Source organism: Myotis davidii, unplaced genomic scaffold (genome assembly GCF_000327345.1).
Source record: "Myotis davidii unplaced genomic scaffold, ASM32734v1 scaffold496, whole genome shotgun sequence".
Lineage (NCBI taxonomy): Eukaryota > Metazoa > Chordata > Mammalia > Chiroptera > Vespertilionidae > Myotis > Myotis davidii.
The window spans coordinates 3851026-3871093 of record NW_006289398.1 but is presented as its reverse complement, the minus strand read 5'-3'; positions in this window follow the sequence as shown (position 1 = coordinate 3871093).

Genomic DNA, 20068 nt, shown 5'->3' with positions numbered 1-20068 from the left:
GAGTGGAGGCCAGGCCTGTTGGAAGCAGGTATCTGGAATTTATTTATCTTCTATAATTGAAACTTTGTAGCCTTGAGCGGAGCCTAGTGCTGGCCAGGGCAGGCAGGAAGCTTGGATTCCTCCATTGCCAGGGGCAACCTAAGCCTCCTGCTTGCTCCATGGCCATGCCAGCTGAAAGCAGGTATCTTAGGTTTATTTACCTTCTATAATTGAAACTTTGTTGCTTTGAGTGGTGCTCAGAGCTGGTGCGGCTGGCAGGAAGCTTGGCTTCCTCCATCATTGGGGCAACCAAGCCTCCTGCTTGCTCCAGCTCCGTGGCTGCCGGCCGCCATCTTGGTTGGGTTAATTTGCATACAGTCGCTCAGATTGGCTGGTGGGCGTGGCTTAAGGCATAACGAAGGCATGGTCAATTTGCATGTTTGTCTTTTATTAGTGTAGATATTTTTTAAAAAAACAATAGAAAAATATCCTCAGGTGAGGATTAGAAAAAGAAAAAAAACTTGTGAGGTCATATGGTAAGTATGTTCAACTTTACAAGAAACTGGCAAACTGTTCTCAAGAGTGGTCATGCCATTTTATATCTTGCCAAACAGGTTTGAGAGTTCTTATTTCTTTCTCAACAACCTTGTCAACACTTTTATATTACCAATCCTTTCATTTTAGTCATTCTGTAGGTTTGAAGTGATATTTCATTATAATTTTAATTTGTATTTCCTTGATGACCAGTGATGTTTAACATGTTTTTATATGATTACTGGCCATTTGTATTTTGTCGTTTGTAAAATTTGTTTATTTCATTTGCCATTTTAAAAAATTGGGTTAATCATTTTACTATTGAGTTCTAGATATTTTGGATAATACATTGCAGAGAATTAGGATTGTGCTGTCTTCCTGGCTTTTTCCTTCCTTTCTTAGAAACAAGTTCAATTACTACTTAACATACAATTTGTGTGGGCTTAATTTTATACTTTAATAGTGAGAAACTATGGAGAAACCAACTTATTTTGCCAGTCCCTCCAATTTGTGGGGACGGAATGCCCAACCTCTGTTGCTCTGTGGATCTTGTGAGAGCTTGGCACTATGGTTTCTTAGGGTAATTTTACGGTGGGTCTGACTCTAGGGCATGGTCCTTACTCCTGAGACATGGCCTTTCTGTATCTCAGCTGGACGTCTGAGTGTTACAGAGGCTTAAGGGAAATCTCTCTACACTGGCAAGGCTGGCATGTCTACAGGTCCTGCTTCATCTCCACTATCTTTGTGCAGCTCTTAACCCAATAGCAGCTGTTAGCTATGAAGCCTCCAGCAATTTTCCTTGAGGATACACAGCTCCCCCTCAGCCATGGACACAGGTTGTCCATCTCATTGATTTCTGGGACAGCCCCCTTCTCTATGATGCCCCACCCATCACCTTGCAACCTCTTTCATAGCCCAGAACTGCAGTCTCTGCAGCCTCAGCTCCGGGACTACTGGATTCAGCCTGGACTCCACCTCTCTCTGCTGTATTCGGGAAGTGGTCCCAAGGCAGAGAACTGGGCAACTGTGTGGCTCACTTCATGAGATCCCTTCTCAAGGATCACGGCCTTCGACTGGCTGTTGTCCATGGCCTGGAAAACAGCTGCCTGATGTGTTCTGTTCGGTTTTAGAGATTTTTATGTCAAGAAGCCCAGCTTGGTATCATTGACCACATGACAGCTGAAGCTGAAACTCCCCCTGTGTAGGTATTTAAGCAGAGAAGTAAAGTATCCTATTTGTACTTTAGAAGGGTCATTGGCTAAAATAGCAAGGGAATTGGTCGGGGAACAAGCAAGGGAGTGGAAGCACAACATGTGGCAGTGGCAGTAATCCTGGAAAAAATTCTTATTTAATAAATGCATATTTCATACTCACTACATTCCAGGCATGATTCTCATTTCACTATCAACTCAATCATCAGAAATCCTATGCTATCAATACTATCATTATCTCCATTTTATAGGTTGGAACACTGAGGGACACAGAGGATAATAATTTGACCAGGGTAAGAAATACAGCCGGAGTTGAACCCAGGTTGCTTGAGTTCAGAGTCCATGATCTATACTACCAGGCCATGCTCTGAAAGGAGCCTAGATTTAGGTAGTAGAAGTGAGAAACCTTCACTGATGTGCCTGAAGAGGATGCATAATATCGGGCATCTTGAGGGATAAAGAAAGGAAGTCAGAACAGAAAAGATATTCAGCCTACAATATAGCTAAAGTATCTAAAAACGACATGAAATCATGAAATAACTAATCGTCAAACAGATATACTGCAGAGCAACTCCTGAAGTACTACGCAGATGCTAAGGGAAGCAACAACTGCCAGGATGGGAAAGACCATCTGTAAGTTATAAGATTAGAGTCTACTGTTATGTGGGTTACATTTGACAAGAGATCATTAATCATGGTCCTGAGAGCAATGGACAGCGAGTCTCGGTGGAGAACTTGTCCTATAGCCTATGAAAAGGCAATTGCCTCGGAACCAACTTCCCAGCCATAAAATGGGACTAAAGTTATAACACTGAAGAGGATACATCACTGAATTAACTTTTATTTTTAAAAAGTCCATGAAATTCTCTATAAAAATGTGCTTTGGTGCAATTGCTGAGGGAAAGAGCTTCAGAGGGAATAATGAACCTAGAATATGAAAAAAAGTGGTGAAATGTGCCATTCTTGGAGCAATGAGTAAAATAAAATATCTGTTATTATGAAATACCCCATTTGAGAGGTCAGGGAAAATGGCAGCTGAGGCTAATGTCGGAATCCTCAGAAAGGGGGTGAGCTCAGAACATCTGGGTCTAGGTCACCATGTCATGTGTACCAAGTTAAGGGTGTCTTCTGAATTTTAGTGATAAACAACCATGAAGACTAAAACATGCCATAAAATCCTGGCTTTAAAAAGTACTGTTTACATTCATCTGTGGAAAATTGTGTCCTGCTGATAACCCAAATATATGACTTAAACCATCTGCCTCTTCTGCTGATGTGAAAGAGAATGACAGAAATGCCCCTAACAGCAGTCAGCTAGTCTGCTGGGAACTTGCTGCTCTGTATTAGTGTTTCAACAAGATTGCCGCAGGTGCGTTCTCAAAAGGAGTTCCCCAGACATCGCTCCTGGGGACAGTGGGTTACCTGGCGCGGATGGGAACTGCACAGGGGAGTATAAAAACAGAAAAAGGGGCTGGTGGTAAATGAAGGCCCTGGGAGCAGCCAGGGAGAGAGGGAGGAATCGGAGGTACATGTTCTGATGCACTCAGGCTCTTACCCAGACGGCTGGACTACAGTGGTGGGTGTCCCGAGACACTGGAAAGCATTTTAAAATGAAAATGCAGTCTCCTTAGGTTGAAATTTTTGCCCGAGTGGGTAGACTGGTTAGTCTGGACCCTTTGGACACTTTTAAACATTCCAAAATGGGTTTAGAATGCCAAGAATGTGCACAAATTTGGTATTTAAAATTCTAGGTTTGCATTTGCTAATCCAATTAAACCTAGCTTTGCCAGGCATAGGGGCTGACCTCCACTTAAAATCATGTAGCTGAAACAGAAAGACTCAAAAGAATTTGTGCGGAGAAAAAAACATTTTAAGGCTATTCCTGTTTGTAAAATGACTGTAAATACTTAAAGTTATGAATATTTCTTTGAAATTGATTATTGCTACTACCTTCAAAATCCCCCAAAAAAGATTACATAAAATGGACAAAATGGGTATGGAATTTTTAGTGTTGTGAATGTATTTTATTTTGAGAAACATTTTATGTTTAAACAAATTCATGTCTTTACTCAGATGTTCCCATTCTGCTCAGAAGCACCTATATTATCTATTCCATTTAACAAAATCAACCATTCTTTTCAAGTCCATTTCTAGTATTTTTTCTGCTTCTGATGAAATCTTGTACTCTCTGACATGAGGAAGTGTGTACATTTTATTATCCCAAGAGGGTACGCTCCTTGAAAAGAGACCATACCATGTACTTCTTTCATATCCTCTTGCTGCCTTGTATTATCATGGCAGACCTTGACTAACATGTGTTGATTTGACTTACACGAATTAAATTCCTATCAAGTACTTTTATGTTAGCAAATGCTACTTTGCACTATTAGAGAACTGTGGAAATTGGATCTCTTTAAAAAGAAACAATTGGTGGAGAGATAGGTTTATATCTTGAAATTCTGAATTTCTTTACTTCCTGTTAAACATGGCGTATTGAACACATAGTTATCCCTGCAGTGTCCAGAAATCAATCCAGAGGGGGGAAGATGAGAGGTGGAAGAGGGCATAGAGGGATAAACGGTGATGGAAAAAATAAAATGAAATATATAAAAAAGTGTAAACCCCACAAGAGGAAAAAGAGGAAAAGAACTGGAGAATTAGAGATTGAAACACAAGTTTGGAGGATGGAAGACGGATGACTGAGTGGTCCCTAACTTGCCAGAGAGGATGGTGTCAAAACGTCAGGGCCAACAGGAAGCAATGACAAGGAGGTGCAGGGCAATTTGTGTGGAAAACCCAGAAAGGGTCGGACATGAGAGGCCCCAGGGATGAGGATAGGGATCATGGAAAGTCCCTAAAACAGGAGGATTGGTTGAGAGTGTAAGTACAAGAAAGGCCCCTCACCTCATGCTAACTCACCAGCAGAAAGTAATAAGGGGTTAGGAATCAAAGCATAACTTCTCTATGACAACACAAACATTAGCTAACACTAGAGCAATGCCTTCTGAACAAAGGGGGGAAAATCTGTAACCTAGAATTCAGCACCATATTATCAAGCAAATAGAAAGATGAATTAAATATATTTTCAGAAATGTAGGTAAAAAATTTTACCGGTTAATGACATCTTTCTTAGGAAGCTATGAGGATATGGTACACCCACCAGCCCCAAGGGTAGGAGCAAAAAGGAAAAATAAGAAACCCTAGAAATAGGGGCTGTGGTAAAAACAGCTAAATTACATTTTTTCCCTGGGATAATGGTACAGAGAAGTGCCGGTATGGTGAGGAAGTCCGAAGGTGACAACAGGCTTCCAGATATGAGCAAAAGGACAGAGGGTTCTAGAAGGGATGGCTTTTTGAGAACACAAAGGAACAAAACAAAATGAAAAACCCCAGAACTGACAGGTTACTGATACATTTGACCATATAGGAATAAAGGCAAGATTGACTTTAACGTGCATTTAGAAAATCTAGAACTAATAATATGGGTACACAAAAATAACCAAACAGGAATTATCACTCCTTCCAAAAGGGAAAAAAAGAAAAATTTTATCAGCAAGAAAAATAATCACAGTATACAACATGAACATGGTTCAACATGCATGGCTACAATAATATAAGCACTGAATAATGACCTGGTCAAAAAGTATGTAAGAAAGGAGGTGGGAGGGAAATGAGAATACATGCATGGTTTTTTAACCACCCTCCAGGCACCCCCCACTCTCCTGGCCTCCGCAGTCTGGAACTCTGGGAACCTAAAGCAAATGCCCCTCCCCCGGCCAGTGTGGCTCAGTGGCTGAGTGTTGACCTATGAACCAGGAGGTCATAGTCCAATTCCCAGTCAGGGCACATCCCTGGGTTGTGGGCTTGATCCCTGGTGTGGAGCGTGCAGGAGGCAGCCAATCAATTATTCTCTCTCATTATTGATGTTTCTATCTCTCTCTCTCCCTCTCCCTTCCTCTCTGAAATCAATAAAATTATAAAAAATAAATAAAACCGAGAAGACAGAATTGGCAGTGTAGACATATTACTTAGAAATACATAAAAATAAATTAAAAAGTTGAAAATGGTTACCACTAGAGATCAGGAGTCAGAGTTAGGAAAGGGAGAGGAAAGGAACACCATTTCTTTTATAAACTTACGGCAATTTGACTTTTGAAGTATGTGATGGGTTACATTAAAAATTATGTTACAAAACAGTAAAATCAAAGCAAAAAAAACCCCACAAGACTAAATTAAGAAGCACTTACAATTTTGAAATCTCCAAATGTAAACATGCTATGATTTGAACTCAATAACTTATAGTTAAATAATCCACAGGTTAAGAGGGTTTGTTTAAAAAGAAGGGGTTTTTACTGATTTTATAAAGAAGTTCCATATTTCTGGCATTTTCAGACAAGTCACACCATGATAATCAAAGTTTTGATTTAATTCATAAATCAGATGACATTATGTTCAAATCCTTCAGTCCAGTGGTTTTATGTCTTACACAGAGTCAAGCCACTGTCCTCTCAGAGCACCAATCGCTGTTCCGGAAGATCTACACCCCACTCCTGACCTTATCTCCTCACCTTGTCCTTGCTTATTCTGCTCTAGCCCTGAGGCCCTTTTTGTTTCTTGACCACAACAACCACATTCTGCTTCAAGGTCTTTATATTTGCTAATTCCTTCTGCTTAGAGTTATCTTTGCTCAGGTATCTCCAATCACTTTTTTCAGATCTCTGATCAAATGTCACCCTATGGCAAAGGAATCCCCTGACCACCAAATGTAAAGTATTATGCCCTCCCACACAACTACACATCTCTAATACTGCTTAATTTTTTTCATAGCCTTTTTGTCACCAATTGGACTGATAAGAATTGGAGAGTTGGAGAGAGAGATAAGTAGGTAGTTTAATAGATAGATAGATAGATAGATAGATAGATAGATAGATAGATAGATAAATGGACTTCAGAGGAGCAAAGGAAACGAAGTTGTACATAAAATATTTAAGGGACTGAGTAGGCCCATCTAACTGATGCTGGTGTTACATTTGAGAGGTGAGAATGAGACAAACTGGAAGACTGCAGTCATATTATGGAGAATCTTCATCTCCTAAATAATAGGATGCTTTTTGAAGTTTTCAAAACTATATTAAAATGTAAGTGGCAAATCTGTGTTGAGATCAGATTCTGGACAAGTAGATAGACAGTTGTTAGATAAATATTCTTGTTATCTACTGTTGTTTAATAAATCCTCCAAAACTCAGGAGCCTAAAACAACCACTATTGTTTCATTATTATTATCCCTCATGGGTGTGGGAGTTCATTGGGCTCAGCTAGGCAGTTTTTACTCAGGGTGTCTTGTGTAGTTGTAGTCAGATGAGGCTGAGACTAGAATTATCTCACATGTCTAGCAGTTAATTCAGGCCTTTGGCTGAGACCTAGGTTGGGATGTTGGCCAGAACACATACACATATACTCTTCATGTGGCCTGGGTTTCCTCACAGCATGGTGGCTAGGTTCCAAAAGAAAGTACCTCAAGAGAAAAACAGATAGAAGCCATATCACTGTCTATGATAAGGCCTTGGATACCATGTAGTGTCATTTCTGCTATATTTTATTTGTTAAAGGAAGTCATCAAGTCTAGCTCTTATTCATGAGAAGAAAAATTAGATTCTACCCTTGGTGTGGAGATGTTCCTAATCAAGCAGAGATTCCCCCTCTTCTAAATAAATTCTTGTTAGACATTGGCTAAAAGCGCTATCAGTTTAGCCGAAGCCACTTAAAATCGTTACATTTACAAGCGTTTGCCACTTGATAAGTAGAATAAATGCTGAATGGTAGGGCTTTGATTGAATGTCTGCTGACCCAGCTCCAATGTTAAACTTTCCTTCAGTTACCTTTCATATACACACTCACATTTATGGCTCCAGGTTGTTCAAACAAGGTAAGGATATCCAACAGGAGAAATAAACTCAGTTTTCTTTTAGGGTCTCAAATTTTAGACCATCAGGCCCATGTGTGCCCAATAATCAATGACATAATTTAAACCTGAATTTAGAACCCAAACACTCAGAATTGGTTCAAACTGTCTAAAAAAGGTAGCAAGTCCAAATTAAAGTAGAAAAGAAATGATTTGGTCTTTACCACCCAATTTAATTCCCAACCATTTGTATGCACACCTCGTCTCTCTTCACCATGATATTACCTTAGAGTTCTGGTTCAATGGCAAATATCATAGTCAGATTTAATGAGTTGAGCTGATCCTTGAAAAAATTTAAAATGGGCCTGGCCTGTGTGGCTCAGTGGTTGAGCATTGACCCATGAGCCAGGAAGTCACTGTTCTATTCCCGGTCAAGGCACATGCCCAGGGCTCGATCCCCAGTAGGGGCTGTGCAGGAGGCAGCTGATCAGTGATTCTTATCATTGATGTTTCTATTTCTCTCTTCCTCTCTGAAATCAATAAAAAAAATTTTTTTTAAAAAAAAAGAAAGCAAAAGGAGACACAATTGGTTCAGCTGAAATCTAAATGAGGTCTGTGGACTATTGATTTATTCGGATGTCTGCATTTGGTTATGTAGGAGAGAGATCTTGTTTTTTGAAAAAATGCACCCTGAAGGGTTAAGGAAAGAGAGAGAACAAATGTTAACATATGGAATGAATGTTAACATTTGGAAAAGTTGGGTGAAGGAATATAGAATTTTTTGTAGTACTGTTATTGTAATGTTTTTCCAAGTTTGAAATTATTTCAAAATAAATAATATAAAAAGTTCTTAGAATTATATACGTATCTCCTACCAAAGTTTCCTGATCTGTCACCAAATTAATCTATATCCCCATTTATTTCCATTCCCTTCTCTTCATTCCACCACTAAATCATCCATGCTTTTACCCACAATTTCCATATATCCCTTTCAAGAAAGTCCTGAGATTCATTAAATCAAAAACATAAAAAAAGAGGCAGCCTAGCCCTTGGTAAATTGTCTTTACGCATATCCTCCTTTGTCCCCTTCTTAACCTTGAGAGTACTGCCTGAATCTAAACAGAGGTTTTAATACATCTGCAATCAATTTCTTATTTTCAAGAATTACATAGGCCAGATTCAGCACATACATTTAAATCAGGGAGCTCCCAAATAGTGGGGGCTGAAGTATGACCAAGTATATCGAGAATCACACTCAGCAAAAAAATCATCTCAATATGAGAGCATGCCCCTGACTCGAGGAACCTAGCTTCAAAAAGAAACTAAAATGTGGAAAAATATCACATTCTTCTCAGATGCCCCTAAGTCTAAAACTGGTGATGTCCAGTGGCATTTGCTGTGACCACAAAAAATGTTCCTTCCTTCCAGAAATGCACATTCATTTGATCCTAATGAAACTGCAACTCTCCAATCCAAATCAGAATCCAGACCGTGGGCTTAGGAGACTGTTTTGATAACAACCAAAAAATTCAGAATGTTTCACAGACACCAGACTGGGAAGGATCCAGTAAAGAAAATAATTTTACTCAACAGAAGATTCCCCCAGGAGGACCTGTATTATGATTTAGTCAAGACTAATCGAGAGGGTGGATGATAACAATTGAGGTTCTTTACCCAGAAGCCAATTGTTCACATAGGTAAAGAAAACAGGTAAAATAGATTAGAAGCTAGATAAATTCACAATTATATTTTGTCACTGGATCTCATTTTATGTAAGGCTGCACCAAATATTTTTAATTCCTAATACCCCCCAAAAAACTAAGAAAGTAAAAGAAGAAAGAGACATTGGCATAGAATATAAAGCATTCTTTCTCTAAGCAAATGGTGCACATTTTCTTCATATTTTCTCTAATATTTTTACAATTGGGAAAACACCCCAGCAGGCTACAAGTATTTATGTACCGTCTAACTTCTTCATGTGTTTTCCTATCACTATGCCTGAGGCTTCATAGCATGTGATGAGTTGGTGGTGACTGTTTGATGAGTCTTCTCCAAAAGCAAGTACCAAACCTCCCTGGTGGTATAGAGTTAAATGGTGTATGTACTTCTACCATCCTTATAGCATACTAGAGGCCTGATGCACGAAATTCGTGCACGGAGGAGGGGGGTTCCCTCAGCCCGGCCTGCACCCTCTCCAATCTGGGACCGCTTGGACATCCATCTCGCAATCCTGGACCACTGGTTCCTAATTGCTCACCTGCCTGCCTGCCTGATCGCCCCTAACTGCCTCTGCCTGCTGGCCTGATGCCCCTAACTGCCCTCCCCTGCCAGCCTGATAATCCCTAACTGCTCTCCCCTGCCAGCCTGATCACCCCTAACTACCTCTGCCTCGGCCCCCCGCCACTGTGGCTTTGTCTGGAAGATATCTGGTCTAATTAGCATATTACCCTTTTATTAGTATAGTAGTATAGATTACCACAAGACAGAACAAATCATAAAAAAAGAAAGAAAAAGGAACAAAAAGCATTTATATCTATTGTTAAGTATATTAGTTGACCAAAGATGGGACCATATGGCTTTAAATCAAACTTGAGGTCTTCTAGATATGTGATGTTTCACTCGTTAAAGCATGGGTTCTGCTGTCTCTATAGGCCACAGGGACCAGACTGTGAGAATTTCAGTCTCAGAGGCAGCAACTCCTTTAAACCAGTTACATCAGGTGGCAGGACACTTATGTGCCAGGGCTGGCTTACCGAGCGCATTCATAGACATGGTAGCAGCCCACTTCTTGTTGTGCATAGTGTACTTCTGAGACATTATAACTGAAAGTGCTGGGTAAACCTAAACATGGAGTGTGAGGGGGGACGCAATGAGAATAAGGGAAGGTTGAATATGCATTTAAGTCATTGCCGATGATTCAGACAATGACTAATGAAAGATTCTAGTTTTTTACTGGCCTTATGTCAACATATGTAGCGCTTGCTTATCACTCATGGTGACGGGGAGAGCAATTGCTATTCCTGTGGAAAGAAAGCTGGATCTCCAAGAAGAGTACTATAATAGCAATCATGATGCTGGCATGAGTTGAGATAGATGATAGTATCCACAGAAACTACAACATTAGGCAGAAAAATAGGAACACATTGCTAGCTCTCCCACCGCCCCCCCCAGCTTTCCAGAAAGACTAGGCATTTGTAGAAAAGTGACCACTATCTGGAGAAGCTCTCTTTTCATTTTTTAGGGACAAGGGAAAGACCATAAAAGTTTACTTTCAGAATTTCAGTCAGTTAGTCTAACCTAGCATCACTTCATCAGAGAAATGCAAATTAAAGCCACAATGAGATATCACCTCACACCTGTCAGAATGGCTATCATCAATAAATCAATAAACCGCAAGTATGGGCAAGGATGCGGAGAAAAGAGTACCCCAGGCCACTGCTGGTGGGAATGCAGACTGGTGCACCCACTGTGGAAAGCACTATGGAATTACCTCAATACATCGAAAATGGAACTGCCTATGTCTCTGCTATTCCACTCCTAGGAATACACTGGAAGAACCGGGAACACTAATTGGAATATACACACCCTATGTTCACTGCAGTGTTATTTACAATAGCCAAGATTTGGAAGCAGCCCAAGTGTCCATCAGTAGATTAGTGGATTCAAACAAGTTGTGGGACATTGACACAATGGAATACTACTTGGCTGTAAACAAGAAGGAAATCTTAACTTTTGTGACAGCACGGAGAGTATTGTGCTAAGTGAAAAAAGCCAGTCAAAGACAAGTACCATGTGATTTCACTTATATGTGGACTCTAATGAGCAAAATAAACTAACCAACAAAATAGAAACAGACTCATAGATAAAGAGAACAGACTGACAGCTGTCAGAGGGGAGAGGTTTGGGGGGCTGGCTGACAAAGGTGAAGGGATTAGGCAAAAATAAAAAACCACGAAAACACCTCATACAACAATATGGTGATTACCAGAGGGAAAAGGGGGGTGGATGAGAGAAGAGGGGAAAGGGAAGATAAATGGTGATGGAAGGAGACTTGACTTGGGATGGTGAACACACAATATACCAAAAAAAGTTTTACTTTGAGAATCTCAGTCAGCTAGCCTAACCTAGCTTCACTCACCAACACATCAACCAGCCTTGATAAGACACAGTAGTAATAGTCATAAACTACATCATTTATACAAATTTTGGGGGGAAACCTGGATCAACATGAATTTTTTTAATAAATCATAGATACAATTTCTAGGAGTAAACAATCAACTATTCTCCCTACTGCATTCCTTTATTCGTCTTCATAAAATCAGTATCATGATAGCATCGACTTCTGAGTTCCTAATTACACAGGGCTCTAGAGTTTCAAAGCGAGAAACATTTTTAAAAATGTAAAACAGAGTCTATATTGAGAACACTAACCACAGGAGTAAACCGTGGACTGCCCACAATCTCTAAGAAGCTGTCCTCATGGACGATCAGAATTCACACCGCCTCCTAAAGCATATGCAGGATTTCAGTAGAGGGACGGAGGGGTGATGATGGGAAATAGGGGAGATATTCCAGATAGGGGGAGCCACAGCATACTGGTAAGAAAGCAAAAAGATTATTTGGACAATAAAGAAAGGGCTGGTTGATCAGAGCAGGGGTTCTCATTGGTAAGTAGTAATAAAAAGAAATCAAAAGAAGGTTGTAGAGGACATTGAATACAAGTTTAAGAGTTTGACCTTTCTCTTTGGCTGGTGAGTGTCACCATAGGAGACATTTCATCAACAATTGAGAAAACCCACATGTCCTGATGAATTCACCAAGACTGGTGTAATAGTACTGATCTGGGCCACCTTTTTTTTTAAAAAAAAAAAATACATTTTTTTTTTTATTGATTTCAGAGAGGAAGGAAGAGGGAGAGATAGAAACATCAATGATGAGAGAGAATCATTGATCGGCTGCCTCCTGCACGGAGCCCGCAACCCAGGGACGTGCCCTTGACCGGAATTGACCCCCGGACCTTTCAGTCCGCAGGCCAATGCTCTATCCACTAAGCCAAACCGGCTAGGGCCTGGGCCACCTTTTTATGTGATATGAATAGCACTAGCTTTCCTAATAGTGACTGAATCCTGTTCTGTTTTCACAATTGGGTGTTGATAGAACTGCCATTTGAGGCAAGGTCTCTTGGGCATGCCTTTGAGCCCCCAAGTTTGTAATCTCTGAGCAGACATTCCAGACACTTAGAAGAAAACCAAAGCAGTCATAAATAGCATCAATTCAATTTGCATACCCTCTTTTCTCCAAAATGTTTTACAGTCCCAAAGAGAGTCTGGCTCTTTACAACACAGCCATGCCAAAACTCACTAAACAAACTGCTTCAGAGGTATACAATCCTGCACACCTGCATCCGTACTCTCCGCAGCCTCTTTATGGCTTGCATAGATCAGTGCCATTGAGCTCGAAAGTGGCCAGAAGCAGAGAATTTCCAACTCCTCAGAAGCAAAGAGGCTGTCTGTGGCAAGTGCTGCTCTAGAGGTTTCTATGGCCCTTTCCAAGCTGGGGGATGCACAGCGTTAACTCTTGGCTGGCATTTCTGGTCCAAACAAACCATTATCTCCGACTTCTGCCTTCCCACACGTCCTGATAGACTTAGTTTCAGTAAAATAACTTTTTGAAAATCAGGATTATACAATATTCTCCAGTGTTTTTACAGTGCCCGAAAAGCCAAATGCAGGCACACTAATCACATGTTTGAGATCTGAGGTCTCCCCTGACTCCTCGTTGACCCACTATTTTCTCTTTCCACTTTCCCTCTGCAGGGGTGGGTTGCCATGAAGGAAAAGAAGGGCAGAGGACAGAACCCTTGACTCCCACTTTCCACTTCAGAAGAGCTCTGCTTCTTCCTACTTTATTTATTGGTATTTCAGAAAAGATTTTTTTTAAAAAGTGTCCCACTACTTTAAAAAAGTTTGAAATTGCCCTAGCTGGTTTGGCTTAGTGGATAGACTGTCGGCCTGTGGACTGAAGGGCCCCAGGTTCGATTCTGGTCAGGGGTACATGCCCCAATAGGGGACATGCAGGAGGCAGCCAACCAGTGATTCTCCTAATTGATGTTTCCATTCCTCTCTCCCTCTTCCTTCCTCTCTGAAATTAATAAAAATATTAATTTAAAAGAAATTAAAAAGTGTGAAATCCACTTGCTTCGTGGATAAATATAAAACCCTGAGTATGATATAGAAAGCCTGTGTCTCAAAGTAACGTTCCAGCCTCATTTCCACTTCTTCGCTGTGGCTGCAGCCAGACAGACGTGCTCAGTGACCACTGCATGTTCTATTACAATTCTGCGTCTTTAACATCCGATTCTCTCTCGAAAGCTCTCCATTCCTTTCTATGCTGCGTCCTTACTCTTACCCCTTCGTGAATTAGTGGTTTCCTCCTCTGGGATTCTCACGTACAATAAAGCTCTTTTAAATGATCTCCACTTAGTGGACTTCCTTAATACCTATAGCTCTTCATCCATTCCCTGTAACATGCTGACTGTAACATGATGTCCATGGCCTTCTGCGTGTTCCCAACCAAAGAGAATGCTTCTGCTCCCACGAGTGCACACTGAATTCTGAACTTCCCAAGGATCTGATGTTTCTTCCCAAACTGGTTAGTAGCTGCACTGATAAACTGTTTCTTTTTTATTTTTATTTTCCATGTGTACATAAATTTATCTGTTTTCTTCATTGTTGAATATCCACTATTTAATAGTATTTGCATATGGTAAACAGAAGTATTTGTTGAGTGGACTAAATATTATGTGAATAAGTAGCAATACTTTTGTCTATAAGCACTTCTGTGAGGAAAATGTAATTGACAATAGCTTAAAACATAGGGATTTATTTTTTGCACACATAAGTGTGAAGGTAGAGAGTTGTTGTCACTGATTTAGCAGCTTACTATTTTATTCACAAATATTCAGTGAATTGATAGGGGCATGTGTCTATTGCTTTACCTGCTATGTTAGACAGATAATTTGGCCTGAAAAAGACAGCTTTCACGGGGAAACCCAAGATGAATTTAACAGGTCAAGCTACATTAAACGCATGTAAACCCAGGAAGTGAGGGGGAAAGTTACACAATTTAAATCCCATAGCATTTCTGGAATGTCCTAGCTTCTGGCTCAGCATTCTCCTTCACTCACTCTCCTCTCCCCTTCAGCGTTCTTTGCACAGAAAGTGTAATTTAAGAACCTGTTGGAAACCAGCATATTAAAAGAGCTCCAAAAATGTATTTTCCCTTCAATGATAGCACTTTGGGGGAAAGAATTAAAGCCATCCTGAAGATCTCCCGCCTGGGAGTGCTCTGCGTTCCAGACTAGTTACTAAACCTCGGGTTGTGAGCTGAGAGCCTCCCTATCTCTTGGCCAGCCATAGTATGATCCCATTTGAAAGTTATCTTTCTCTTAAAAGTAGAAGACACATAAAAATATTAAAATTGATAATTTATAGGAGATGGAAATGTAGGTGGTTCGAATTTTCCTTTTTTACTCACCAAAGTTTCAAATATTCTATAATGTACTTATATCTTTGTGCCTCTAGAAATATGCTGAATGTCATTTTAATTTTTTTAAATCGATTTTTATTGATTTCAGAGAAGGGAGACGGATAGAGAGATAGAAACATCAATGATGACAGAGAATCATTGATTAGCTGCCTCATGCATGCCCCACACTGAGGATCAAGCCCACAACCCAGGCTTGACCGGGAATCAAACTGTGACCTCCTGGCTCATAGGTCGATGCTCAACCACTGAGCCACGCAGGCTGGGCTGAATGCCATTTTTAAATAAAAAAATCTCAAGATGATGTCTAAAAGTCTAAAAAATGACTCTGCAAATCACTCTGAGCAGTGCAATAAGGGCATAATCTCTAAAAATTGCTATATTAAAGAACAACCCTCATGCAAAAGCTCAAAGTCTGAGATGATACACAAGATTATACTACTTGAGAACAAAAATTTCTATTTAACTGTCTGATTAAAAGCTGGACATCAATGAGGTACAGTAGTCTCCTTGCTGGGGGAAAAAAAGCACACTGCTTATGATGTCAGAAAAAAATAGTTCCAAAGGCAGTGGATTCCCAGAAATATGTTTACCAATATATTTAAAATTACACAAATACATTCTCTTGCCTGAATGTGTCTATTAAGTTTGGTTCCTGTTGTCCATCTCCAGAAAAAAAAAACAACGGCCAGAATCAGTCTAACATTGTTACATTCAAAGATGGAACAAATCAGGTTTGCAAATGCTGATTATGCCCTGTATCTGCATCATGCTTTGCAATTTATTAAGCACTTTTATACATTTCATATGCCCAAAGCAATTTTTATTTCAAGCCTGAAATAAGACAGAATAAAAAGAATCATCGATTTCAAACAATGCTTACCTTCAACATCACAAGCATCTGTAAATGTTTATTGACTCTCGCAATGAAATACCTCCTCCTGCAGTGGTTCTTCTGTGTGAAATAAAACTCACCCTGTAGCCTTCCGGGCAAGCCTCCATCACTGCATCTTATTACAATTATTGCTACAGGGGTGGGTGGGCAAAAGTAAGTTGACAGTTGTTCATATGGAAAATGAAATAATAATTAATAAATAATACAAGAATACTCTGTGTTTTGCATACACACAACTGTCAACCTACCTTTGCCTCACTCTGTATTTCCTCTCCTAGACTATGAGCTCTGTAAGTCTTTTTAATTTTTGTTGCTTAATACTTGGCCCATGTAAGTACAAGATCAATGTTCTTCTGCATGCCAATAGGATGACACTTGCTTTGAAAAGTTAAATCAATGTTTCCTATGTAACATGTCAATTATATCTTAATAAAGCTGGGGGGAAAAATCAATGTTTTAGCAAATGTTATTAAATTGATTTAGTAATTAATTGGCATTTCTTTCCTAGTCATTTGAAACATGTTCCAAATACTAGCTGAGATATGATAACACAGGTCAGCAGAAAAGCTTCTAACAACATAAACACGGGAATGTTTTAATAACATCTCTCTCTTGTTTCACAGGATTTGCTTTTTCCAGGCCTAAGTGCATGGAAAACTGCTTCAACTCTACAACCTTCTGATCCTTGATAGACGAGCTATGTTTTCTCTTTGGTGTTGAAATTCATCTCTGAGGACCCTTCCTAAACTACTCATTGTAAGACAGTGGTTCCCAACCTTCTGTCCCTTTAAATACAGTTCCTCATGTTGTGACCCAACCATAAAAGTATTTTCGTTGCTACTTCATAACTGTAATGTTGCTACTGTTATGAATCATAATGTAAATATCTGATATGCAGGATGGTCTTAGGCGACCCCTGTGAAAGGGTCATTCGACCGCCAAAGGGTCGCGACCCACAGGTTGAGAACTGCTGTTGTAAGATGTCTCTGTAGGTTCATTCGCCATAGTAGGCAACGTTGCTCTCATCAACTCCATAAGCTCCTTTTCCTTAATAACCTATCTCTTGCCTAGAGAAGGATTAATGCTCAGATAAGCTGCCACATTTCTATGTGAATCCCAGATTCTTTGACAATTATGTGAATTTAGAATAAGAAATAATTTCTAAGATGTCATGAGTTTAGAGGCACGATTATCAGCTAAGGGTAATTGTAGTATGTGCTTCTTTCAGGCCTACATTTTACTTCAGCTTAAACTAAAGATGTTGATTTATTTTTTTCAAGTGAAAATTCTCTAGCCATTAGCAATCATTGGGTCTTCAGTTTGTTGAATGACTTTCATATCCTTTCTGAGGAACAATTTTTAATGAAGAAATGATTTCTGTATTTAAATGATTCATGATTCAATATATGGAAAATATGAAGGGGGAGGCCCACTTTATCAAATTTGTAGGTGTGTTGAGGGTAGGTTGAACTTCCTTTTTTACAAAATATATTTTTATTGATTTCAGAGAGGAAGGGAGAGGGAGAGAGAGAGAGATAGAAACATCAATGATGAGAGAGAATCATTAGTTGGCTGCCTCCTGCACACCGCACACTGAGGATCAAGCCTTCAACCTGGGCATGTGCCCTGACCGGGAATTGAACCGTGACCTCCTGGTTCATAGGCCAGTGCTCAACCACTGAGCCACACCAACTGGGAGAGGTAAAAATTCTTTAAAGTCAAATAGCCGTGTTTTACGTCAGTTGAAATTGTTACTAATTTCAGTCTCACAGAATGAGAGGAGTACATTCTTCTAATTCTTTTGTTAGGAAATTCAGGCATATACCACAATATTCAAGAGATTTGTCAACAGAAATCAAGTTGCAATTTGAATAAATCCACTATGGCCAGCCTGCCCTGATCAAAATCAGGTGAGAAATTCTAACACTCTCCAGTGACTCTCCTGATTTCAGGGGAAAGTTCCCCCACACTAGATGAAAACAACTTCAGTCATGGCCAAAAAGATTTATCTTATTTGTATTTCATCTCATATATTCCCAGGGACAGAATACTGACTTCCCAGGACAATACCTGGAAAGCCAATTCTTCCCCTCTAGAAGATGTGGTACTGGTATCTGATATAAATTTGAATTAAGGTTGTAACCTAACTGCACAGATTAAATAATATCTATTAGAATCATTTTGATATAGAAAACCTATTCCTGTCCTAATTTCATATACATACTCCAGAAAGAAGACTTAACAAAAGATCAAATAAAACTTGCTACAATAATTCAATCATAAGTAGAATGTGTTATGTTGAGGAACTGCTGCTTTCTTATTTAGGGCAGAGTTTAGCATAAGGAAGGGGATGTCAAGTATGGTCTTTTAAATGAAGTAGTCTACTGTGGACCATGGCTGTCCTCCAAATTATTTAAGGAAAAAAAAAAAACCCTAATGAGCTAACACTGAGTGAAGGCTGTTTTCATGGCAATTGAACTATCAGAAAACCCAAATAACAGAGATTCTTTGTCTAGCTAGTTTATGTAGTTCCATTTTTAACTCCTTGCTACTGGCAGTCAGAATCAACAGGAGCTCAAGCTATCCAAGTAAATGTTTACTTTCCAAAACACCAAGAAATGAATCATGATCCAGTTATTATTTCTTGAAAAGATGACCATACCCCCGGAGAGAGGGGAGAAAAAAAGAAGAGATGAGAGAAATGTTGATGAAGAGCTTTGGGCGGAGGGCAATGAAAATTAGAGAAGACATAGTGTGTCTCCTCCGCTGTGTTTAACAAACATGTACTGACTGTCAACTATTTAGGGAACACCAAGATGAGAAGGAAAGCTGGTCTAGACCTCAAGAAACTCAGAGCCTACCACAAGAGGCCATCAAGTGAAGAGAAAACCCCTGTACACTCGTATACAATCTACCATAGTGATGTAATCGGGGCGGGAAGCACTGGAGAGGGACACAAATCCCACTTGGGGTGGGGATGGGAGTTGCCAAGAGGAAAACCTAAGCAGGTTTTAAAGGACAGGCCAGAGCTAGATAAGTTAAGAAGGGAAAGGGTACTGTAGGGATCAGGATAGATATGTGCAAGGGGAAGCCCAGTGGTTAGTACAGAAAAGCACTCCAGGAAGTTAGTTTTTGCTGAAGCACTTAGTTACGACTCTATGGAGTGTGAAAAAGCAGCTAGAGATGAGATTGGACAGAAATTGAAAGAGAAGAGGATCTGTGACTTTGGATTTTATCTAGATCAGAGTCTATAAGAAATGACAATGATAACTATAGCTGCCTTTTATTAGGTACTTCCTGTATAAAAGGCACAGAATTAGTTCTTTATATAATACTAGAGGCCCAGTGCATGAATTCGTGCACAGTTAGGGTCCAGCTGGCCTGGCCCCAATCGGGGCAGATCAGGGCCGGGCCTGTTGGGAGGAGATGGCTGGCCAGCCTCACTTGGGGCCTGATCAGGGCTGGGCCAGCTGGGGGGAGGGGCTGTGGGCCAATTGGGATGGTGGGGGTCCATCGGGGGTGGGGCCAGCTGGGGGGAAGGGCCACAGGAGGCTTGGATGGACTCCTGCCCTCGATCAGGGTGGGAGAGTCTGATCAGGAGTGGAGCCAGACATGGGGAGGGGCCGCAGGAGGTTGGCCAGCTGGCCCCACCCCCAGATCGGGCCAGTTTGCTGGCCACAATGGGCGTCATAGCGATCGGTCATTCTGGTCATTCTGGCATTATGGTCACTGGCATTATTTATACACACACACACACACACACATATATAATCTAATTTAATATTTATCTAACCTATGAGGTAGATTCTATTATTATCCTTTGTAACATAAATGTTTGACTGACTCACCAACTTTTGAAATCCCATTGGAAGAACTAACTAATGAGCATTGCCACTTCCTTGTCCTTCCTGCCTTAACTATAATGAAATGTCTGGAGTTGCAGCACTCACTTTGTTACCTTAAAGTAAAAGAATTGGGGAATGGCCCAGAGAATGGCAGGAA